Genomic DNA, 6411 nt, shown 5'->3' with positions numbered 1-6411 from the left:
CGTACAACGTGTAGAGGGTCCACTCCAGCCCCAGAACACACCAGCCCTCCTGATCGCTTTGTTCAGCCCGTTAGTGTGTGTGCCACCTTCATGTTTCAGACTCAGAAAACATCCGCAGCACGGTGCTGCACGGGAATGAGGGGAAAATGCAGACTGTGAAAGCGCGTTCACTGTGTATGTTTTACGGTGTTTTGGAGGCATACATGAAAAGGGGCAAGTGAAGCATAGTGCGAGACCAGAGGGCGGTGACTGCTGTGGACTTAAATCACACATCATGCCCGTTGTGTTGCAACCGCCACAGGCAGTAGTGTGAGCCAGAAAGAGGCTCGTAGGGCAGAGGTGTAGAAGTCATACTTACCTGGCAGGGGAGATACCATGATGATGAAGGTGGTTCACCCAGGGCGAGGCTCAGCCATTGCACTCCGGCTGTGCTGACCCGTGCGAATTCCCCAAATGTGGGAATCTCGACTGCATAATTTGTGGTAGTGGGGGACTGCGTTCGCGCTCTCCCCTGATCTTCTGTTTAACGTCAACAACTGAAACGTAGAAAGGCAGTGGTGATCGGATCCGATGCCGCTGTGGCGTCTTCTTGCGTCATGTTCAGTGACTTTGACACTTCCAACGTCATAGACGGTTTGGTTTAAGGAACGTGTGATGCCGGCGTTTTCAGTGTCTCGTCACTTCCATGTAAAAAAACAAACAAAAAAACAAAAACAAAACACATATGTTAAATGTGTCTGTATTTCGTGAGTGAGTGAGTCACAAACTGCAATGAAGGTGAAATGAATACAACTGATGTGGTGGCAGACTTTGCGAATTTGAAGTTTGTCTTTGCGTCTTATGAAAGTTAATTTTGGTGATTGGAGGAGAAGGTTATGGTGTTATGAACATGCGCCGTCTCCCCCTCAAAGTAGAAAGAAAAGAAACAGAACGCAAGCTTCGGGGTGTTGTGAGGTGTTTTACATTAGAGCTCTAAGTCCATTTGGAATGCTTGTAGCACTGGGCGTCACCTAAACACACCAGGGAGCACCTGACCCCTCAGTGACAGGGGCTGTACGGGGAAGGAGCGGTTCAGCTCCAGCGCCTTGTCAGTATCGCTTCTCGGCCTTTTGGCTAAGATCAAGTGTAGTATCTGTTCTTATCAGTTTAATATCTGATACGTCCCCTACCCGGGGACCATATATTAAATTGATTTTTGGAGCAGGGAGATGGAATAGGGGCTTGCTCCGTCCACTCCACGCATCGACCCGGTGTTGCAGTACTTCCAGGAACGGTGCACCCTCTCTCTCTCTCACGTTTAATATCAATATCCAACTTTATAGTTACCGGTGACTTGTGATGGCTGGGTGATATCTGATAGCTTTCAGCAGAGACTTTGCTGCAGCTTTTTGCGCCTTCGGCACGTCCTCGGAAAGTTGTGCGCCTCGTGTCTGGCGTGTCTCCTCTGACTGGAGACGGTGTCGCGCTCCGATTGGTCCAGAGTGAGTCCACAGTCACCGTAGACTTGGGCGCAGACTCCAAAATCAAGATAGAATCTCAAAAAAAAAAAAAAAAAAAACCAAACAAAACAAAACAAACCTTGAGCCGGGTCTACTCTACTAGAAGGTTTATTCCTTTTTATTCCTAACAGCCTAGTTGTGCTGCCGTTACTTCATTTGACCAGCAGAGGGTGCTGCGGCTCAGTGTATCGTTTTGACAGCCGTGGCTGCAGCAGTTAGAAGGAGCTGTTTCCCAAGTGCAGTTATGTCTTATTTAACTTGAATAGAACAGTTATAACAGAGACTCGGCTCCTTCAACGCCTGCAGCACCGTGCTGCGGATGTTTTCTGAGTCTGAAACATGAAGGTGGCACACACACTAACGGGCTGAACAAAGCGATCAGGAGGGCTGGCTGTGTTCTGGGGCTGGAGCTGGACCCTCTACACGTTGTACGGGAATGAGGGGAAAATGCAGACTGTGAAAGCGCGTTCACTGTGTATGTTTTACGGTGTTTTGGAGGCATACATGAAAAGGGGCAAGTGAAGCATAGTGCGAGACCAGAGGGCGGTGACTGCTGTGGACTTAAATCACACATCATGCCCGTTGTGTTGCAACCGCCACAGGCAGTAGTGTGAGCCAGAAAGAGGCTCGTAGGGCAGAGGTGTAGAAGTCATACTTACCTGGCAGGGGAGATACCATGATCATGAAGGTGGTTCACCCAGGGCGAGGCTCAGCCATTGCACTCCGGCTGTGCTGACCCGTGCGAATTCCCCAAATGTGGGAATCTCGACTGCATAATTTGTGGTAGTGGGGGACTGCGTTCGCGCTCTCCCCTGATCTTCTGTTTAACGTCAACAACTGAAACGTAGAAAGGCAGTGGTGATCGGATCCGATGCCGCTGTGGCGTCTTCTTGCGTCATGTTCAGTGACTTTGACACTTCCAACGTCATAGACGGTTTGGTTTAAGGAACGTGTGATGCCGGCGTTTTCAGTGTCTCGTCACTTCCATGTAAAAAAACAAACAAAAAAACAAAAACAAAACACATATGTTAAATGTGTCTGTATTTCGTGAGTGAGTGAGTCACAAACTGCAATGAAGGTGAAATGAATACAACTGATGTGGTGGCAGACTTTGCGAATTTGAAGTTTGTCTTTGCGTCTTATGAAAGTTAATTTTGGTGATTGGAGGAGAAGGTTATGGTGTTATGAACATGCGCCGTCTCCCCCTCAAAGTAGAAAGAAAAGAAACAGAACGCAAGCTTCGGGGTGTTGTGAGGTGTTTTACATTAGAGCTCTAAGTCCATTTGGAATGCTTGTAGCACTGGGCGTCACCTAAACACACCAGGGAGCACCTGACCCCTCAGTGACAGGGGCTGTACGGGGAAGGAGCGGTTCAGCTCCAGCGCCTTGTCAGTATCGCTTCTCGGCCTTTTGGCTAAGATCAAGTGTAGTATCTGTTCTTATCAGTTTAATATCTGATACGTCCCCTACCCGGGGACCATATATTAAATTGATTTTTGGAGCAGGGAGATGGAATAGGGGCTTGCTCCGTACACTCCACGCATCGACCCGGTATTGCAGTACTTCCAGGAACGGTGCACCCTCTCTCTCTCTCACGTTTAATATCAATATCCAACTTTATAGTTACCGATGACTTGTGATGGCTGGGTGATATCTGATAGCTTTCAGCAGAGACTTTGCTGCAGCTTTTTGCGCCTTCGGCACGTCCTCGGAAAGTTGTGCGCCTCGTGTCTGGCGTGTCTCCTCTGACTGGAGACGGTGTCGCGCTCCGATTGGTCCAGAGTGAGTCCACAGTCACCGTAGACTTGGGCGCAGACTCCAAAATCAAGATAGAATCTCAAAAAAAAAAAAAAAAAAAACCTTGAGCCGGGTCTACTCTACTAGAAGGTTTATTCCTTTTTATTCCTAACAGCCTAGTTGTGCTGCCGTTACTTCATTTGACCAGCAGAGGGTGCTGCGGCTCAGTGTATCGTTTTGACAGCCGTGGCTGCAGCAGTTAGAAGGAGCTGTTTCCCAAGTGCAGTTATGTCTTATTTAACTTGAATAGAACAGTTATAACAGAGACTCGGCTCCTTCAACGCCTGCAGCACCGTGCTGCGGATGTTTTCTGAGTCTGAAACATGAAGGTGGCACACACACTAACGGGCTGAACAAAGCGATCAGGAGGGCTGGCTGTGTTCTGGGGCTGGAGCTGGACCCTCTACACGTTGTACGGGAATGAGGGGAAAATGCAGACTGTGAAAGCGCGTTCACTGTGTATGTTTTACGGTGTTTTGGAGGCATACATGAAAAGGGGCAAGTGAAGCATAGTGCGAGACCAGAGGGCGGTGACTGCTGTGGACTTAAATCACACATCATGCCCGTTGTGTTGCAACCGCCACAGGCAGTAGTGTGAGCCAGAAAGAGGCTCGTAGGGCAGAGGTGTAGAAGTCATACTTACCTGGCAGGGGAGATACCATGATCATGAAGGTGGTTCACCCAGGGCGAGGCTCAGCCATTGCACTCCGGCTGTGCTGACCCGTGCGAATTCCCCAAATGTGGGAATCTCGACTGCATAATTTGTGGTAGTGGGGGACTGCGTTCGCGCTCTCCCCTGATCTTCTGTTTAACGTCAACAACTGAAACGTAGAAAGGCAGTGGTGATCGGATCCGATGCCGCTGTGGCGTCTTCTTGCGTCATGTTCAGTGACTTTGACACTTCCAACGTCATAGACGGTTTGGTTTAAGGAACGTGTGATGCCGGCGTTTTCAGTGTCTCGTCACTTCCATGTAAAAAAACAAACAAAAAAACAAAAACAAAACACATATGTTAAATGTGTCTGTATTTCGTGAGTGAGTGAGTCACAAACTGCAATGAAGGTGAAATGAATACAACTGATGTGGTGGCAGACTTTGCGAATTTGAAGTTTGTCTTTGCGTCTTATGAAAGTTAATTTTGGTGATTGGAGGAGAAGGTTATGGTGTTATGAACATGCGCCGTCTCCCCCTCAAAGTAGAAAGAAAAGAAACAGAACGCAAGCTTCGGGGTGTTGTGAGGTGTTTTACATTAGAGCTCTAAGTCCATTTGGAATGCTTGTAGCACTGGGCGTCACCTAAACACACCAGGGAGCACCTGACCCCTCAGTGACAGGGGCTGTACGGGGAAGGAGCGGTTCAGCTCCAGCGCCTTGTCAGTATCGCTTCTCGGCCTTTTGGCTAAGATCAAGTGTAGTATCTGTTCTTATCAGTTTAATATCTGATACGTCCCCTACCCGGGGACCATATATTAAATTGATTTTTGGAGCAGGGAGATGGAATAGGGGCTTGCTCCGTCCACTCCACGCATCGACCCGGTGTTGCAGTACTTCCAGGAACGGTGCACCCTCTCTCTCTCTCACGTTTAATATCAATATCCAACTTTATAGTTACCGGTGACTTGTGATGGCTGGGTGATATCTGATAGCTTTCAGCAGAGACTTTGCTGCAGCTTTTTGCGCCTTCGGCACGTCCTCGGAAAGTTGTGCGCCTCGTGTCTGGCGTGTCTCCTCTGACTGGAGACGGTGTCGCGCTCCGATTGGTCCAGAGTGAGTCCACAGTCACCGTAGACTTGGGCGCAGACTCCAAAATCAAGATAGAATCTCAAAAAAAAAAAAAAAAAACCAAACAAAACAAAACAAACCTTGAGCCGGGTCTACTCTACTAGAAGGTTTATTCCTTTTTATTCCTAACAGCCTAGTTGTGCTGCCGTTACTTCATTTGACCAGCAGAGGGTGCTGCGGCTCAGTGTATCGTTTTGACAGCCGTGGCTGCAGCAGTTAGAAGGAGCTGTTTCCCAAGTGCAGTTATGTCTTATTTAACTTGAATAGAACAGTTATAACAGAGACTCGGCTCCTTCAACGCCTGCAGCACCGTGCTGCGGATGTTTTCTGAGTCTGAAACATGAAGGTGGCACACACACTAACGGGCTGAACAAAGCGATCAGGAGGGCTGGCTGTGTTCTGGGGCTGGAGCTGGACCCTCTACACGTTGTACGGGAATGAGGGGAAAATGCAGACTGTGAAAGCGCGTTCACTGTGTATGTTTTACGGTGTTTTGGAGGCATACATGAAAAGGGGCAAGTGAAGCATAGTGCGAGACCAGAGGGCGGTGACTGCTGTGGACTTAAATCACACATCATGCCCGTTGTGTTGCAACCGCCACAGGCAGTAGTGTGAGCCAGAAAGAGGCTCGTAGGGCAGAGGTGTAGAAGTCATACTTACCTGGCAGGGGAGATACCATGATCATGAAGGTGGTTCACCCAGGGCGAGGCTCAGCCATTGCACTCCGGCTGTGCTGACCCGTGCGAATTCCCCAAATGTGGGAATCTCGACTGCATAATTTGTGGTAGTGGGGGACTGCGTTCGCGCTCTCCCCTGATCTTCTGTTTAACGTCAACAACTGAAACGTAGAAAGGCAGTGGTGATCGGATCCGATGCCGCTGTGGCGTCTTCTTGCGTCATGTTCAGTGACTTTGACACTTCCAACGTCATAGACGGTTTGGTTTAAGGAACGTGTGATGCCGGCGTTTTCAGTGTCTCGTCACTTCCATGTAAAAAAACAAACAAAAAAACAAAAACAAAACACATATGTTAAATGTGTCTGTATTTCGTGAGTGAGTGAGTCACAAACTGCAATGAAGGTGAAATGAATACAACTGATGTGGTGGCAGACTTTGCGAATTTGAAGTTTGTCTTTGCGTCTTATGAAAGTTAATTTTGGTGATTGGAGGAGAAGGTTATGGTGTTATGAACATGCGCCGTCTCCCCCTCAAAGTAGAAAGAAAAGAAACAGAACGCAAGCTTCGGGGTGTTGTGAGGTGTTTTACATTAGAGCTCTAAGTCCATTTGGAATGCTTGTAGCACTGGGCGTCACCTAAACACACCAGGGAGCACCT

The 6411-nt window shown here is 48.4% G+C and overlaps 7 non-coding genes across 7 annotated transcripts; all 7 read left to right on the top strand.

The window, feature by feature from the left end:
• The first annotated feature begins 350 nt into the window (after positions 1 to 350).
• On the top strand, positions 351 to 514 carry LOC113150008. The gene has a single exon (XR_003297624.1). It is a non-coding gene; the product is annotated as a U1 spliceosomal RNA (small nuclear RNA).
• A 579-nt stretch (positions 515 to 1093) lies between these two features.
• Positions 1094 to 1284, top strand: LOC113150121. The gene has a single exon (XR_003297649.1). It is a non-coding gene; the product is annotated as a U2 spliceosomal RNA (small nuclear RNA).
• An 866-nt stretch (positions 1285 to 2150) lies between these two features.
• Positions 2151 to 2314, top strand: LOC113150001. Its single transcript, XR_003297623.1, has one exon. It is a non-coding gene; the product is annotated as a U1 spliceosomal RNA (small nuclear RNA).
• Positions 2315 to 2893: 579 nt separating this feature from the next.
• Positions 2894 to 3084, top strand: LOC113150124. Its single transcript, XR_003297650.1, has one exon. It is a non-coding gene; the product is annotated as a U2 spliceosomal RNA (small nuclear RNA).
• An 847-nt stretch (positions 3085 to 3931) lies between these two features.
• LOC113149996 lies at positions 3932 to 4095 on the top strand. Its single transcript, XR_003297622.1, has one exon. It is a non-coding gene; the product is annotated as a U1 spliceosomal RNA (small nuclear RNA).
• Positions 4096 to 4674: 579 nt separating this feature from the next.
• On the top strand, positions 4675 to 4865 carry LOC113150115. The gene has a single exon (XR_003297648.1). It is a non-coding gene; the product is annotated as a U2 spliceosomal RNA (small nuclear RNA).
• Positions 4866 to 5729: 864 nt separating this feature from the next.
• On the top strand, positions 5730 to 5893 carry LOC113149993. Its single transcript, XR_003297621.1, has one exon. It is a non-coding gene; the product is annotated as a U1 spliceosomal RNA (small nuclear RNA).
• Positions 5894 to 6411: the final 518 nt, after the last annotated feature.

The sequence above is a fragment of the Anabas testudineus genome, chromosome 13 (genome assembly GCF_900324465.2).
Source record: "Anabas testudineus chromosome 13, fAnaTes1.2, whole genome shotgun sequence".
Taxonomy (NCBI): domain Eukaryota; kingdom Metazoa; phylum Chordata; class Actinopteri; order Anabantiformes; family Anabantidae; genus Anabas; species Anabas testudineus.
This window is presented reverse-complemented; position numbering and strand designations above follow the sequence as displayed.